At 32.8% G+C, this 19,889-nt stretch overlaps 1 protein-coding gene across 1 annotated transcript in view; it reads left to right on the top strand.

Annotated features, from left to right (window-relative positions):
- Window positions 1–19,889, top strand: part of LOC106878977 (neuroglian) — a 562,318-nt gene that overhangs the window by 188,742 nt on the left and 353,687 nt on the right. The window contains exon 2 of the mRNA XM_052966151.1: window positions 19,681–19,713. The gene's annotated coding sequence lies outside the window, so the exon portion shown is untranslated. The remainder of the gene's footprint in view (window positions 1–19,680; window positions 19,714–19,889) is intronic.

Raw genomic sequence — 19,889 nt, 5'->3', positions numbered from 1 at the left:
ATATATATATACATACATATATATCATCATCGTTTAACATCCGCTTTCCATGCTAGCATGGGTTGAAGTATATATATTAATGCCTTTGAATGCATCAATATATGTATATTTACAGACAGACAGACAGATAGATAGATAGATAGATAGATAGATAGATAGGTAGGTAGGTAGATATAGAATAGTAAGTGATATGTAGATTGTACTTCATGTAAGTAATTCTTATTGATGCTCAGAGTTCAAGAATGTACATCTCTGTGAAGCCACTGATTTGCATAGGCATAGATATTGGTTTACTGAGACAATTATTGAAAATCTCTCTATTAACGTTGTTACTAGAAAGAGAAGTCTACAGATTTATCTAATAGATTTTAGATTATGTTACACAGAGAACAAATGTAAGTAACATACTGGGAAAGCAGTGGAAGGTGCATCTATCGCTGTGTGTGTGTGTGTGTGTGTGTGTGTGTGTGTGTGTGTGTGCATGCATGCAATTCAGTGTGTATTGGTAATATTTGTGATCGTTTCTATTTGTGCATAAGTATAGAGTATATCATCTATGTTATAGCATCCATCTCTCCAAGCTGACATGGGTTGATATAGCTTTATATGAATATGTGTGTTTATGTGAGTGCATGTGGGTTGTGTGTGTGTGTTTATATGCATATGGAAAGAATGTCTATATCTGCTTATAACTTTATATGCACTTAAAACACCATAAGCATGGTACATGCTATGAAGTCATACTCACTTGCAAGTGAGTATGGCAATAGTGGGGGGGGGGTTAGTATTTGTTAAGATGGAGACTCTCTCATGGACAGGAGGGAAGAAGAGCAATATCCATGTCCTTCATAGGCTATCAGAGACTGATGAGATTAGAATGGCTGATGTTCAGTTTCAATATCTGTAAGTTGATGTCTGTAGAAAAGCCATTGTTAGGAAAGGAAGGTGATGCACTGAAAATAAATGATTAAATGTCAAGAGTGGTACATATTTGGGGTAAATGAGGTACCCTGTATTAATGAGGGACAGAAAAATAGATGTTTTGTGTGGACCTGTAATGAAGTTGTGAGTAAAATCTAGTTCCAGGGAGCAGAGGCTTCAGTAGCAGTGATAGAATAAGCAAAGAGAGAAAATCTGATGGATTTCCTATTTGATGTCATTTATTTCAATATTTGTGAATGTAGCATCAGCATTGTCTTAGAGGTGGGAGCAATACACCAGTGTAGGTTTTACTAGGGCTTTGTAAATGGTCAGAAGCAAATAAGATCTAAAGTATTTTTCTAGTACTGAATTGGAGGAACTGTTTGAAATGTAGTTTTTATTTGTTTATGTATGTAGGATTGACAGGGGAAAAAATCATCAGAAATAAAGAAGCCTATCATTTGTAGCAACTTAGAAGATTTTAATTGCATTTTATTCAAACTAAAGAGGATAAGGTATAAGTTTGTTTTCTTGATATAAAGAGTGACAAAACTCAATGTAATTCTTAGGGAATTCTGTATTGTGGTCTCAGAGAGAAATAAGTAATGATACACCAGGTTAACTTGGCTTTTCATCCCTCCAATGTTTGAAAAATAAAGTACTGCTCTGCTACTATAGTCCATGTAATCAGCTAATACCCTCCTCTTGAAATTTCTTTTCTCCCCTCCCTTAAAATTGCTGGCCTTGTGCCTAAATTATAAACAATTATTATTAACAGTATTAGTTCTGACAAATGGTTATATTTTTCTGTATCACCAATTGTACTTTCTATACTGGTTGTAAGTTTATGAAAATATCTAAGTGTCTAATAAGATATCTAATTTAATAAGATTATCTATGAATAAAAACAACTTATATCTGTGTAAGTAATCTCTACAATCCATGAACCCACAAAATGCTTTCCACTTTACTAGAATGAAGGACAACTCAGAATATCGAGACTAAGATATAAAAATTCATAAACAGGCATTACAAATATGTATTCTCATCATCAGTTGCCAAATAGATATTGCCGTAATTTCGACATCAATACCTGAGCATATCTATCTATCTATCTATCTATCTATCTAGATAGATAGATAGATAGATAGATAGATAGATAGATACATACATACATACATACATACATACATACATACATACATATAATGTATAGATAAGTAGACATTACACATTACAAGTGCAGTTCCCAACCAGCAAGCTGTAATCCTTATAGTCATTAGATGCAGTAAATATTGTCAATCAATCAGGAGTAGCATGTCAAAAGTATGGGTTGTTCTGATTGTCCTAAACATTGATCATACAAACATTTTTACAATATTTATGGTTCTGAGTATTTGCTAGGCTTTATAGACTATATTTGAGAATATTTTAGTTCAATATTTCATTTAAATGAAATTGCAAGCTAAGTTGTAAACAGTATTCAAAACCAACAACATGTGACTTATGTTCTGGCCAAAGTCTGAAGCCAAAGTCTTGTAACACAAAGAATAGAGCATGACATTTCTATCACTGCAATTCTTATACAAAGTATATATGGTATGTAAAACTGAATATGTGGGAAAAATTGATAATGATAGCAAAAAAGCAAGTAATGATAAAGAAGATGGTCATCAAATACTTTGGAAGGTGATGATTATGATGATGATGGTGGGGTAAGGGCAGCAGCAGTATCAGCACTGGTAGCAGTAGTGATGGTGAATGATGATGACGAAAGAGCAACAGTAGGGTGATGGAAAAACAGTCAATGCACTTTGACATACAAAAATTAAAATCACATATAATCAAGAATTCTGTATTTTATCATTAAACTTGGGATCACTGTTGTCTCATTTAACTTCTAGCAGGAACAGCCATGGACAAGGTAAAAAGATTAAAAAGGAGACTAGGTAGAAACAGAAAAGTGTTTCCACTAAGATCAAATCATCTTAAAAAAGATAAGTTTCTGCTTTTCTGGCTTCTTCAGCAAGTAGCTGTAAATTTGAAACTCTCAGGTAGATCATGAAAAATAAAAAATAAAAAAATTTCTTGTACTCTAGGTTGGACAAGAAATAACAAATACAAGTGTTTATTTTTGCTGGAGTCAAAATATTATGTTGCTGGAGAATATTCTCTCCTTCCTTTATGTCTTTATTTCTCTCTTTCCTTCTTCCAATCACCCTTACCTCCACACATATCCATACCAAATTTGATTACTTAATCTATTAGGATTGATTTATCAGTATAACATGGTCAGATACATATACACTGAAAACTAGTTAACAAAACAGTGAGAGCATTATGCAGTTGTGTCTCCTCCAACACCACTTCTAATTAAGGTTAGTGTCATAGGTTACAACTCTAAACATGAGCCAATCTTGCTCTCACATCCCCTTATTCTGCTACTGTTCATTGCTCTCTCAGTCAGGCTTCATGTCTGATACTGAGTAATTCAATAAGATTGACTTGTAATAATACAGTCACAGGAGATTCTTAGGCAGTTTATTTGTTGATATGCTTAATTTGATGCTCCACTGCTTAAGTTGTTTCTGTATGGCCCAGTTCATTATCTTGCTTGGCTTCGGTACTGACATGCTGCCAGAGAGAAAGAGATGTGTAGGAAAATGGGTTTTCTCACTTCACAAATTACTTTCTTCTCTTAGATTACCCTTTTTCTTTCTTTCCCTATTAACAGCCAACTTTGTTTCATTTTATTTTTATGGCATATTATTTCTTTTCTCCTTCCTATAATTTTGTACTGTGGGAGATGTATTAAAACTGAGTAAGCAGTCTTCTTCTGTGTCTTGCATGTGCATGCACATATGCATATGCACAAGCACACATTTATGTGAAACTGAAATTAAGAAAACAAAGAAAAATGCACTGCATCAAAAATGCATATTAAAAGGAGTAAAAGGAAGTTATTATGCTATATTTCTTTTCCTTTTATGAGATTAGTTGTAGAATTTATCTGTTTGTTCAATGGAACTGAATTTCATATTTGGAGAAACAATTTTTTTCACTATATTATTATGATTTTCAGCCCATTTGATATTTGATGAGCATATTCCTGAGGCAAAGGGATTAAATTGAAATAATATACAAGAAAGATATTCTTAGAGAAATTTTTTGGGTAACAATTACAAGTTGGTCTGCTATAGCACTCACTTGAACTTTAAATTATCGTTTATATCGAGCTTGTTTTGGATAGCTTGTATCAATTTTAGACAGAATATATATTATAAACTTAGCCTCCTACTTATAGCATCATATTTGATACTATTGTCATTAGAATACATAAGTTTCAGTTGTTTGTTGGAATTGTACTTAAGTAAATTCTAAAACTTATTAGATAATCACAACACACACAAAATTGAGATTATTATTTTAAATAGATTTTTAACAAATGTTAAACAAAGGCCACACTCTTGCGAAAGCAAAAAGTCATATAACATTTTGCAAGTAAATAAACAAAAATCTTTTCTACGCTTTCTGTGTGTGTGTGTGTGTGTGTGTGTGTGTGTGTGTGTGTGTGTGTGTGTGTTAGGGTGTTCAGAAAGTGATTGCAGTTTTTCACCACTTTGAAATATGGATTAATCAACCACACCAGGGCAAAGGTCGAATGGGAGGTTACTGTCTAAAAATAGTATATCAGCTCTTCTATCCAGTATAGTTATTTTGGTAATTAGCCCTGTGGAGGACAAGAACTTTATGAAACAACATATTCGTCATTGCTTACTATATGAGTCTCAAAAGAAAAGTATCCAGGTGCAGTGAAAGCTCATGCATGTCAGCTGTGGTTTAAGAGGTTTAAAAATGGTGATTACGACATATCCAACAAATCTTGCTCTGGTAGACGACCCGCTCTGAATGACGAACTTTTGGATGAGAATCTTGTATCAGATCCATGTCAAAACACCAGAGATGTGGCACAAAAATCTAATGTGTTATGTTCAACTATCCACAAACATCTCAAGCAAACTGGGAAAACATTCAAAGAGGAAATTTGGATTCCACATGAGCTTCCACCATTTGCAGCAGTCTTCTAACCAGGAATAACAACCCATCATTTCTACAGTGCATTGTTACAGAAGATGAACAAAAGGTTTTGCATCACAACAGAAAACGACAATGGTTATCACATAATGAGAGGCCAGTGCCAACACCAAAACCGGAAATCTATCCACAAAAATCCTTGTTCTGTGTTTGGTAGAACATGAAAGGTATTGTCCATTATGAGCTACTGGAACATGCAGATGTCTGTTGCCAACAACTTGATCATGTAAAATGAAAGATTATGTCAAAAGTGGCTAGCTTTGATAAGCAGAAAAGGTGTTATTCTCCAGCATCACAATGCAAGGTCACACTCTTCAAAACAAACCCAACAAAAAATAAGATCGTTAGGATGCGAAGTTCTTCCACATACTCATCTGACTTATCACATATGAATTTCCATCTGTTCTGGTTACTAGAACATTTTATGTGAGGCAAAACATTCAGAAGCGGAGAAGAAATTGAAAACTGTCTTTCAGACTTTTTTCAGGAAAAGAAATAGGTTTCTTTAAACGTAGCATAAAAATACTTACTTTCCAGCAGAGCTGCAGTTGTTGAAAATGATGGTGATTACATTCTTGATTAAAACTATTCAGATAAACGTAGTTTACATTTGTTTCCTTTCTGGTAAAATGCAATTACTTACCAAACACACTAATTTATATATATATATAGGCACGGGGTAAGAAGCTTACTTCCCTAACCACATGGTTCTGGGCTCAGTCCCACTGTGTAGAATATTGGGCAGGTGACTTCTACTATAGCCTCAGGCAGACCAAAACCTTGTGAGTGAATTTGGTAGATGGAAATTGAAAGAAGCCCATCATGTATATATATATATATATATATATATATATATATATACACATACAGGAAGTGGAGAATAAATTGTTGTCTAAATTACGCAAAAATGAAAATAACACTGACATCTCATTTTAACATATATTTACCAAAATTACATAAAACATCTTGAAATACTAAAGAGTAAATTTATTCAATAAAATCGCCATTGACTTAAACCACAGCTTCCAGACAAGTCATCACAGTCTAAGTCATCACCTATTGGTAACTGCTGCTTTGAGAGAATGAAGCCCAACTTACCACCAGTCACTTTACAGAGTGTACTGGGTAAATTTTGTGGTACCAGCACTATAGAAGTTGTCTCATTCACTTATCACTTTGATAGAGCATGAATTATGAACTCCTGTTGTGGTATTAAGAATTGGCGCCTTGTATATAGGACAAAGTAAAGAGTATTCAGACATAAGACATATAGACCAGGAAATTATATACACGTGTGTGTGTGTGTGCGTGTGTGTGTGTGTGTGTGTGTGTGTGTACGCATAAGATTTCTTAGATTGGTATTTTTGTGGTATTATAAAATATTACTTGAATGCAATTGAATTCCATTAAATAAATAAAGATTAAATCAAATCAAAAAGGACTTAAAAGCATCAAGCACCAAGTTTAGTATGTTTAATCTCTGAAACAGTAGAAAAACTGTTTTAACTCATGTGATTTTGCACAGAATAAAAATTGTAACAGTATTGAATTTTTTTTACTCAAAGACACTCACAATTTTAATACATATAACATTAAAACCAGGGATTCTTTACAATCTTTATAATCTTTATCAATATTACATATAGATATGACGGAATTTTATGGAGATCATTCCTAATGTTTATATTCCACAGACATTAAACTGATACTATTTTATTTCCATTCATAGTACATAGTATAACATCAGTGATTTAATTCTTTTGTTGCCAACTTGTCTCAGACTACCTCAGGGTATTTCATACAAACCACTTGTTTTAAAATGTTCATATTGAATTTAAGTCTCCCTATTGTAATATAAAATAAGAACTCGTTGCAAGCTTAACTTCCACACACCATAAATGGAAAAAAATTGTTATTTTCTTAAATTTTTCAATTTTTGTTTTATTTTCAAGTTGTTTTTTTTAAATTTAGGCAGTGAAGTACTTCATTAGAAATAGTCACAAAAGCTAATTTGTTGTCTCCTAATGTTCAACCTTATCACATACAGAAAAGGAAACATGCCCAAAGTCAGACTGCAGAGAAAAGTTTCCACAAAATATTCTCTACTAATTTTGAATAAAATGGCTGGATATGATCTTGTTACAATAAACTCACAGGACTTCAGTTCAAAATCATTGCAAAAGCATTTTGATTTGTATTTGGGTTATATACTTAATTATAAATGCATATTTCACTCAGTTTACTATTAGAAACATTATAGATCTCCTGGGAGTAATATTACTAGTGATAAATTAGACTAGTTTCTTATCCAGAGGAAGATTTATTGTTTGCTCATAGCTATTTAGCTATTTAGATCTACATATCTACAACAGTTGTTCAGATATTCATGACAGCAACCAGATTGAATAAGTTACATAAAAATAATCAATACATTAATTAATTTAAAAGATAATTTCAGCATATGACAAAAACAGTAGTCTTTCATTTATGGTACACACATTGATTAGTTGTTCAATATTCACAACAGAGAAACTTTATTAAAATTATATAAATCCAACATTAGTATTGATGGAAGTTATAGAAAGAGCTGAGAAATCTAATTTAGAAATAGAAAAGTAAATTGAATAATAGTTTCTATCATTCCAGAAATGAATACATCCAATCAGAATGTGAAATAATAATAATATTTGTCATTTACTTCAATTCCATCATTCTCCCCTTATTTGGCTTTCCACAGTTTCTGTCAGAGCAGAAATCAAGCACATTAAAGTTGCAATAGATTGGAATAGAAAAGTAGTTGAACTAAGATATAACTGTTACCTAGAAAAGTTGAACTCACTGAAGCAACTAAATATAACACAGAGAAGATCAAGAGTTGACAAAATTATCACGTCTTAGAGCAGCAGTGATCATGAGGGTGTCACTTCTATATTAAGATATCACTCTGGGAGAAAATGAATTCTCTTAATGCATATTTAAAGAGAGGAAGATGAAATAATTTGGACTGTATTGATTCTTCAAGTGAGATACTACAGTTTGATATAGTCAGAATAAAGCAAGTGAGACAGCAGCAGCCATCAAATATTTCAAAGGCAGCAGAGATACTCATTGGTGCAGTAAGGCAGAGAAAATAAGCTCAGTGTCAGTGAAGCCATCTATGATAAGTGTGAATGAGATGCATCTGGCATTTAGAGAAGCATCATCTCACAAAATTTCAAGATGAGCAATAGCATCCAACCATCTTCATTTAACGTCTTCAAACTTGTCATTATCCTTTATATACTTGTCAGCAGTGTTGTCAATGCAGGAGATGTCTATATCTACTTTTATTTCCTCTTCCTCCACTACCTCATATCAACATCATCTTCATAATTGTCCTCAAGAAAAACTTCATGCTTTTTAAGTGGACATAACTTCATTCTGTATTATGAAGAAATATCACAATTTAATGCAATTTGTACTATTCACAAATACGTAGTGAATTTGCATGTGAGAGAGAGAGGGGGGAGGGAGAGAAGGAGAGAAAGATAGACAGATAGACGTGTGTATTGATATGCAGAAGTGTATTCAAGTCAAGATAAATTAATCTACATAAATGTCTATTTCTACTTTGATACAATGCATTTTATTTCTACACATAAACAAATATTTAACAAGCTACTAACATTTCCTTGCTATGCCTTTGACTCAAATAAAAGAAAAAAACCCATCACATATCTCTTTCTATGTTTTGATACCTGAACTGTATTTTACCTTAAACCAAATATCGAAATCTAGTGCTTTATTCTTTCACTTGGCCACTCCAAATACTTGACTTTGTATACCTCTTCCTTCCTAGATTGTAGCCTATTGGATCTTGCTTGTCTGCTCAAATTATTGTTTAATTGGTTTCAACACCATTAACTGAACATCAGCCACATTGCCCTCACAAGTTAGGGAATGACTGCAAATATTTTGAATGCTACTCTACCTCATCATAAGGAATAAAAAAAAAATTACATGTTTGCTTGCAACTTAAGTGGTTATCAATAAGACATGTGGAGTCCTTTTCTTCAAAGAAAAGAAATATTACAAAAAAGCTAATTTATTTCTGGAGTAGCCAAAAATAAACTTAAAGAGAAGAAATGCAAAATAGATTTAATGTGTCAGGCAAACTGCTTAGCACAGTATTTCTTCGGATATTTTAGATCCTGAGTTAAAATTCTACCAAAGCCAACATTGCCTTTCATCCTTTTGAGGTTGATAAAATAAAGTACCTATTGAACACTTGGGTCAATGTAATCAACTAACTTCTTCCCCTTAAAATTGCTGACATTGTGCCAAAATTTGAAGCAATTAATTCATTACTCATTGAAAACCAAAATGAGTAAAAATTAATTAAGCAAATATCCTGACAATAGTAATCATAATACACAGACAGAAATATGTAGACATGCATGAGTTGTAGATGCTCGCATGAGTTAAATGAGTGTTTCTGTTCTTTAATCAACAGGGCTAGTGACTCACTGACTTATAGCTTAAGTGGCTGAGTACTCTACAGATACATTTACTCCTAATGTAATCTTTAGGTAGCGAACCTTTCAATAACAGGTTTAATCTATGCAAAAGGCTTCAGCTCTGTTTCTGTCTCCTCAGTTTCACTGGCAAGTCTTGAAGCTATCAAAGTCTACTGCAAGAGCCAGTTGCTCAAGTTTCCACAGAGTAGGATTGAATCCAAAACATCAGGACCCCAAAAATGAACTTCTTGAAATTGCTGACACGTTTCCATATGCATAATATGCCCAAGGCACATATACATATATACATCCTACATAGAAGGATGTATATATACAGAAATATTATATACATACATCTTAAAATGTTATCGTTGTTCTTTAATTTACTAAAACTAAAAATTAAAAAATTTAAATGAAATAAATTTGGCTTGCATTTTTTTACATTCATTTATATATTTAATTTTTAGATATTTATTTTGTGGTAAAGAACAAAATCATGGCATCAATATGAAGGAGTTCTTTTACACATAACAGGAATTAAATAATTTAGCCACTCGATAATTTATTACTTACTTCTGTAACCAATACAAATGAGCAATGTTCTCTGAATGAATATGTGGTATGTGACGTAGCTCTTTGAGAAGTTAATGGCAAATGATGGATCTGGTGACAGAGAAGAGAGAGTGAGAAGGAACAAGAAAGAAAGAGAAATTTAAGTAATCTCAGATAACAATATTGTTCATCTTGTAAACAAGAGTAGATTCATTGTTGTTGTCACTATTGTTGTTACTGTTGTTGCTGTTTTAAATACCGTATTTTGTTAATTTTTTTTCCCATCTTTTTGTTTGATTATTTTATTTACTTTATTTTTGCTGTGTTGTGTTTTGTTTTAAATCTAACAATGTTCGTTGTTCGTGTCAATTATAAAGTTATTACCGAAGATGCTGTTCCTTCTAATATCAATTGTAAATGGATGGAATTGTCTTTTAAATTTGATATTTTAACAAAAAAATTTATGTGTGTCTGTTTCTCTACATAAAGTATGTGTGTGAAAGAGAGAGAAAGAGAGAGAGCATGTATATATGTGCATATATGTGATTACATGTGAACATGAATGTAAACGTGTATGTGAAATGTGAATATGAACAAGTTCATATTTGTAATGTTAGTGTGTATGTGAGAAATGTGTGTGCAGTACCCATGAGTGTGTGTGTGGTTGTATGTATGCTTGTTTGTGTAAAAGACTTTAATAGGAGAAATGAATGAGAAAGAATTTAATGGATGGTGGTGTGGGTTCAGTGGGAGGAAAGTACAATAGGAGTAGGAAAAAAATTAGAAATGTGTAACAGAATGAGACTACAATAGAAAGACAGCCTAGCAGAAAGAAAGATGTTGAATGAAACAGAATGTAACAGAGAGAAAGCACAGAGAGGAAGAGAGAGAGAGAGAGAGAGAGAGAGAGAGTGTGTGTAATAAGGTTTTGAGTTTAAAGGAAAAGGTAAGACAAAGATTGAGGAGAGGAATTACAGGAGGGGAAAAGAGATGGCAATATAAAAAGAAAAGAGAGAGAGAAAGAGAGAAGGTAGGAGGGAAGGATGAGAAAAATATATGAGAGTGGAAGGTGTAACATTATTCTGCAATAATGTTACAAATAGATAATAAAGATGCAGATATAGGAATAAAGATGAAAAAGAGAGAGATGTAAATTAGTGGAAAAGAGAAAAGTTGAGAAAGGTACACAGGAATTGAAAGGAGAGAAGTGAAAAAAAGAAAAAAAACTGAAATGGAAGAGAGACAGAAACAGAGAGACAAAAGAGTGCATGTCTGTGTGTAGAGAGAGTAGACAGAGAGATGGAGAATGAAAGAGACAGACAAACAGAGATGTTGAGAGAATGTGTTTGAGGGAATTGCTGCATATACTAAGAGAGCTTGTCAGTTTTCAGACACACTCATGTATCCCATTTCATTACTTGATAGCTTTTAACTTTTCAAGACTTAAATTTCTACTGAATAATTATCTGATATTTTCATTTCTTGATTTAAAATCTTGACATCTCAAGAGACAGTCAGAATTTGCCACACTTTCTCATTCATAACCAAACTATATACTTGGCCATATACACACATACATATACATACATGACTTCGCAAATATGTACATTTATGTGTAAATATGTTCAGACATCATTAAATACATGCAAAGACAAATACATAGTTACACAACCATGTAGGAAGCACACATACATACTGTGTGTGTGTGTGTGTGTGTGTGTGTGTGTGTGTGTGTAATGTATGTGCGTATATAAATCAAAGTGATTAATACATCTTTGTAAGACATTGTGTTGAATCTGTTCATCATCATTGTCATCAATTTACATTTGCTTTTCGATGCCAGCATTGGTTAGTTGGATTATCACAGTTCAAGTCAATTCTTATTTGGAAATACTGCTCTCCTAGATAAGCTAAGGCAATGTTTTACTCACATGTTCCATTTTTAACATGTTTTCTACAGCCAATGTCCTTCCTGTTACCAACCACTTTCCATTGCGTTGTCTTTCCAAGAGAGGCTTTTATTGCTGATAGTTCAAATAAATTGTACTAACTTATTTTTACCAATACAGATTATCAACATTTTTCCAAGATTTTAGTCATTTGTTTTGTCTTAGTAATTATTTGATACATTGTAATCAGCTGGTAAACATCAAAAAGTCAAAACTAAAGAAATTCTAATATTTGACAAATATGATATCAAAGCAACTGAAATGAGCTTGAAGAACCAGAAGAGGGGAACATTTTTAACACTAGGGATGAACTGCAAATGTATAAGGATCTGTGCTGAGAAAAATTTGTACTGAGAAAAATTTGTACTGAGAAAAATAATGAATCCTTTAATATAAAAGTTTATAAGTATTTCAATTATATTAAACAATGCAAGCCATTTTTTTCATATGTGACTTTCAGAAGTATTTTCAAATTGAAAGGCAGGCAAAAGTTTGTTTGTAGCAAGAGGTTCCTTGCCCTTGCTATACATAGACGAAATTTGCTTATTTTATTTTATGCACAAAGTCCTTCTGTTCACTACACAATTCTTAACTTCACTACTACATTAATATAAACCTACATGCCATTATTGTTTCCTATTTTGTCTATTTTGATGGATCTAATTATCAACTTGAGTATGCAAAGGGTAGGTAAGTTACCAGTGAGCAGATGACTCAATCTTAATGTCATACCCCAGGCATAATTACTTCACATCCCTTTACTTAACTCTTTGGTAACCCATGAATGTTACACAACATCATCTATCTTTCTAGACTGTCAAAGACTGAAGGGGAGAAGGTTTCTGTGGCAATGTCAGTCAAGCATAGATCAGCTGTTCTAAGAAACAAGTAAAAGCTTGTACAAAAGGTAGTGGATCCATTGTCAATTGAAATCACACAATAAAAATCTGATACTCTTTGCCAAAGCCAGAAATCAATTTAGTTTCTGATTTATTTTCCTATTAACCATTCTGTCAAAGTAACCATCATATTTCCCATGCTTGACATGCCTGCACAAGTGTATGCATGCATATGCATATAGAAGCATACATACAGAAAGATACATTTCGATGTATCTGCATGGGTGTGTGTAAAGCTGATTAACAGTACAAATGTTTTATAACATCTGTGTGCATGTATCATATGAAATATTAATGATAGTTTCAAAGGATCATATTTCAGCATGTGTTGTGTTAGCAACAACTACATTACTTTAACAGTAGCAACACATCTGAACTGTGGTGTTGTATAAATATTGTCGTGTGAATCTCTCTCATATAGCCTACAAACATATACACACACACACACACAAACACACTCAAACACACACGCACACACACAAACACACACATACATACATACACTTGGTGGTAGATGCCTATGCACGAGCAGTTTAATGTGGAATATGCTGTTGCTCTTTAACCCTCAATCTCATGTGGTTTGTAATATTAACCAGAGTCTCTGATTCAAGTCAAAGCAAGATGATTGAGGCACTTTTGTTTGATGTTGAGTATTAGAGTTTATTCTCCAAACCCCCAAGAACAGATGATCCATGACACAACAAGTTAATTAACCACTGGAGTTTTATAATGCTACCACTTCTTACAGTGTTGGGTTATTACTACTCATCATCATCATCACCATTGTTGTTATCATCATCATAATTATCTTTTGAGCAATCTGTACTCTTAGATTATTCCTATTGCATTGAAATGCAAATTCTTTTGTGTTTGGTGTCTTTTGTGGTTTTTTATTCTTCTACCTGGAAGAGGTTCACTGTAATAGGGATGTAGGCAGGATTTGAAATTTAAAATGCATGGAGACAAAATAAATACTACAAGGCATCCAACCAACAATTCTATCAATCTACCACCCAGAGATTGGTATTGAAAGGTTAAAAGGTAAAGTTGACCTCAATGAGATTTGAACCTAGAATGTAGGGAGCTTGAACAAATACTTCTCAGGTATTTAATTTGATGCTCTAATGATTGCCAATTCAAATACTATTTTACATTTAGTAGTGTGTACAGTTTGAAAATTAAATGTCCTGATCTGGATGCAATTCATTTCCTGTAGCATTGCTTAAATCACCATTCCTTTGGCTGACTGTCCAATATATTATTCACTCAGCCATCTACACTCTTGTGATTTCTTTGGGTACTGCATTCTCTAAAACAAGTTAACTCTCTTTCCAACTCGTATGTTGCAATGTGCATTTACTTAGTAATTCTCTCATCAATACTACATACAGTAAGTACAATGAATTCTATGTTTTGTTGAAAGGGTCTAATAAGACTAGGACAATTGTCTCCTGTACTTGCTCTTGCAAAATAATATTAATCATTGACTAACAATGTCATTTGCTCACTGAACAATTATTTCTAATTAACTTTTAAGTGTTCACTATCTTAAATATGCTAACACTAACTTAACTATTGATTTTCCTGTTGATGGCATCTCTGAGTGATTTAACCTCTTGTAAATATAGTGCTCAGGTTTAAAATAATAGGTAGGTATTTTTATTTAAACAGCTGCAACACCACATAAACCAATAACATCACTCTCACCATTACTTCAATGTTAACATAATTACTATTAGTACTGCACAACTTAATCTCTATCTACTGTCATCACTACAATGACTATTGCCCTTTTATTATTATTATTATTATTAATATCACAACCAATGACATTACAACTAGCTCTACTAGAGCAACTGCTATGGCTACTGTTATAATTACCTTCATCATAACAACAACTACCTCCAGCACAACAACCTATCATGTAAATAAGACAGCTAAGAGCAGAAATGAGAACTAACATATTGGTTTTGGTGTATTTCAGTATTTAAGAGGAAGTGTGCCAGTTAAAAAAATATAATTACCATGAGGAAATGTCAAACCTCTTCCTTTCTTTATGATAACTACATTTATTCTAACTACTGCTCTTCCTCATAGACTATTTATTGACAACACAAACCCTCACTGGTTTCCTTTGATTTTGGGTGTTACCTTTTTCAGTATTTTGTTTGTTTCCTCAAGATTTTGGATTCAAATTCAACAAAGTTTAGCTTCATCTCTTATATTCCTGTAATAAATTTAAACACCTATACACTATGGTTTTGTAGAAGAAAGTCTTATGTCAAGAGAAAGATATTTGTTTAGACATGTACACTGCTTGGTTCTGAACATGAATATAATGTATATGCAAATTGGAGAATCTTGACAAATGTGGTAAGCAAGTGTTTTAGGTTCAGGATTGGTATGTCTATTATATAGTTAAAAATATATAAGACCAGGGAGATTAAGGTATTGAACTACAAATACAAAACCTGCCACTATAAAACTGGTGTTTTGTCAGAAGCTAACACAAGACAAACAAATTCAAATATCAATGCAACCAACTGATTTCCCATAATTGTACCATACATTTTTTGTCAGGCAAAGACATTGTTGCCTTGAGCTTTCAACTCCTGGTGGAACCATATGGATGCCATTATTACATTCAGTATTTCATGATCATCTAAACCTGGCAAAGTCCATCTCTTTCTAGGTCCGATCACTGTCAATTTCCTTCAGAAAAAGGGGAAGAAGATAATGAAACTAGACTGGTGCTTTATTTACTGACTCCAAGGAGATAGAAAGCAAAGTTGGCCTCAACAGGATTTGAACTCAGAACACAGAGAGAGCCAGAATGAATACCATAAGGCATTCTGTCCAATACTCTAAAGATTCTACTAATTTTTACCTTGTAGATACTATCATGACCCTGTGTCCATCAATACTATTATTCCACAACATAGTCAATAATTGCTGTTACACTAACTTACAAATATAATAACCATCAACATAGTAACTACCATCAAGAGAATTATTATACCTAATTCATTCTCAATAGACCAATATAAGGGCAATCACAGAATCACAATTCCCGATTAAATGAACATTGCTACCATAACACTAACACCATGTTCTACAGCTTCCAACCAATAAGAAAACCACTTTGTGGTCACTTAAACTACTAGAAACAGCAGCCAAATCTCCCTCTGATCATACTCTACAGTCTTTAAAAATGTAGAATACATCAAACGATATAATCTTAGATACACTGGGATATTTGTGAACTAAATGACTAACTTAACAAGAACATTTATTCAAAATAAAAACAATCTACTTATCTAGGTATAAATACAAACAACCTCAGCCACCTTATGTATTTAAAGTAATTTCAGATAAATTTTGTGGTGCTTGCTTTTTTTTCTGAGGGTCAGTAACTGTGGAAGGTTTTGTAATTTTAACTGACTTAGAGTAAAACTTCGTAACCATACCAATTTGAAGAAACCAAAACTCATTACAACGCCAGTAATCTTCAGAGATTTTCAGAATATCAAATTGACCTGTTGTTGGTCTCAATAATCAGCCCTTCAAATAAATACTAAATGCTTTCCACCTAACATTAATGAACTATATTTCAAGTATAAGCACTGTCATCATTCTCTATTCCATGCTACTCTAGTTCTTTCAGCTTGACTTCAGTACTATTCCTCTGCTTTCTCTGCCACATCACATTCTTTGACCTTTAATCACTTTCCTGATTTACTTCAAAATTACCCATAAACCAACCTAAATAGGAAGATATGCCTAATTATGTTTCAATGAAATTGTTTCAAATGCTATGTATATGTGTGTATAAAAGAGAGATTAGGAGAGCATTATGAGTGTACATTGTACACATACACACACACATACTCACACACACACACACATATATATATATACACATATGTAAGTTCACACACCAACATATATATACATATATGTATGTGTATGCTTGCAAACATTTATTATGAATGACCACAGACACAAGCACACATAATAGAAAGGAAGTCTGGAAGAGGAAAATGGAAGGAAAGTGAAAGTATAGAATAGCTTAAGTCTTGACTTAAACGAAAGAAAGAGGAGTAAGAACCATTCTTTAAAGAAATGCTTAAGAGCAATCGGTTACTCTCATAAGATATATCAGGTTGTCAAGCAAAGGAAAAATACCACACACTTCAGTCAGTGAAAGATATATTACTAAGTACAAATTCTTGGGAGATAACAAGCCACTATTTTTTTTTAAACTCATAAGAGTAAAATTTATCCATTCTTCATAAAATTAAATGAATTTGAAGTGAAACAAATGTTCCCATGTATAAGAAACCAATCTATCATTATTACCATCATCATCATCTTTTAATTCCCCTCTTCTATACTGGCATGAGTTGAACACTTTGACAAGATTGTTCCAATGTCTGCTTTGGCATGGTTTCTATGGCTGAAATTCCTTCCTACTGCTAACCACTTTACAGAGTATACTAGGTACTCTATTTCGTAGCACCAGCACTAGAGGGCTTCTTATGCAACTTGCAAGAATAACATTTACTTTAATCCACTGGGGCGATAGTGGCGAGAAAGACAGTTCTATGTCAGGCATGAGCACAAGATCAAAGATAAGATTTATAGACATACACTACCCATTTCTATTACTGTTGCTCAACCAGACTTTTCTGGCCACTGATATTACTACTGGTGATAACTAATTGCAGAATATAAACAAATTGAATACACAAGTGCGAAAAAAATGTGCTTAATTAAACTAGGAACCCCGCACCTAAATAGTACTCACCCCGTCCTAATTACCCAACGAAACTAACCAGTCTACCACAATCAAACCTCTACCCAGCGAATTTACCAGTGCAAGAACAAAATTTAATGTAAGATTTACTACCTTTGTTTATATTACTACCACATATGTATCAATTATTTTTGCATCCTAACCGATGCATCTATCTATATTCACATTCTGAAGAGATTTACTTAAACCAGTATTTTGAAATGATATATATATATATATGCGCGTGTGTGTGTGTGTGTATATATATATATGTGTGTGTGTGTGTGTGTGTGTGTGTATATATATATAAAAACAAACAGTAAATGAGTATATGCATATATACATACAGGTATGTGCATACCGACATCCACCTGTATGTATAAGGTGCATATCTGGGTACAGGACATTACAAACAAAACGTAGACGAGAAAACACACAAGCCACATAGAGAACATTCTTCTTCATCAGCTACCCCCTTTTTAACACCGGCGTTTACATATGTATAGAGTGTTAGGTGTGATGCACAGAAATTATCAAAGTTACACAGTTAAAACATGGACATGTTCCTAAACACACACACACATGCACACACACACACATACACACACACACGCACGCACACACACACACGCACACTTCATCAAGAGATTCTCTCCAAAATTGAATGTTTGAAGGCAAAGCAGAGAATTGCATTTTTTATTCCAAATGTGGCTCATCTCTACAAATGTTCAGGTATATATATATGTGTAACATTGGGATGTTCTAGCTTTACGTGTGTGTACATATATATATATATGTATACATAATTCACTCCAAATTTGAATGTTTGAAAGCAAAGGGGAGAATATAACTCAAAGAGGAGAAAAAGAAAGAAAGATGAATAAAGAAGGAAAGAGGATGCAAAAAGTCTTTCAGTGATGACCACACATCACCTGTATGTTTTTTTTTTCTTTTGAAGAGGTCACCATCCTTAAGCCCATTCCAATACAATGGTAAATGACTAAATAAATAAATGGTGTATAGGAAGGGGAATTCCCCTTCTCTCTCTCCCTCTCTTACCTATCTATCTATCTATCTATCTATCTGTCAGCCTATCTACCTACCTATATTTCTATCTATCCATCTCCATTGTCAATGGAATCTCACCTAAAAAAACAAAAACAATGTTCTCTTCTTATAAACAAAAGCCCCAAAAAACACCTGTTTTATATAAATGAATAAGCTGTTTGTACATTCACAAAATTTTATTTGACAAGTTTGAGAAATGAATGAAAGCCCTAATAATAATAATGAAGAAATAAACAGATTTTTTTTCCAAAATTCTGACGACTTTTTGTTTCAATATATATATGTATGTATATATATATATATATATATATATATATACATACACACACACACACTTCAATTTCCAAATTTGTCATAGCTATTATTTTCTTCCCATATTCAAAAGAGAATCTCAATTTCCTTCATGTATTAAAGATTGAAATGTCTTTTGGTAAAGTGAGTGAACAAAATCTGTAACTAAAATTATAATAGGAATCATTTTAACCATTGACTCTCACATTAATTCTAAAAAATATAATGGATTTAGTAACAAGAATCTTGTTAGAATTGCGAAAAGAGATTTTATGAATAATTAAATAATAATCATAATGTTACTAGAAATGATGATGATAATGGTCGTAATGATGAAAACAATGACAAAAATGATGATGATGACGACGACGACGACGACGACGATGTTGATGTTGATTATAGTAGGGGTGATGACCAATGATTTTTTACTGTTTTAATGGTTAGTATAGCATTCGAAGGTGCCTGGTTTCTAAGTTAGTGAGGAAATATAGAATTTTTTGTATGCAGAAAAGAAACTTGCCTATAAAGTATACTTAAATATTTTTGTGTGTGTGTGTTTGTATGTGTATACAGGTATTAAATGTCATTTATCTTTTCCTTTTACTTTCTTTCAGGTGAGTATTTTGCACTAAATAAAGAAACAGGTGGTAAGTTTAATCAAGTTTTTTTTTATTTGTGTATCTATATGTACATGCATGCTATTTTATTGAATTCTTACCGATGAACGGGAACGTGAAACTCAGAGTAACGGTTTTTTTGTTATATTTCTGCTGCTTTTAAATAAAGTATATATATATATATATATATATATATATATATATAT

This window comes from Octopus bimaculoides, chromosome 1 (assembly GCF_001194135.2).
Source record: "Octopus bimaculoides isolate UCB-OBI-ISO-001 chromosome 1, ASM119413v2, whole genome shotgun sequence".
NCBI lineage: Eukaryota > Metazoa > Mollusca > Cephalopoda > Octopoda > Octopodidae > Octopus > Octopus bimaculoides.
Note: the sequence above shows the minus strand (reverse complement) of the source record. Positions and strands in the feature narration are given on the sequence as shown.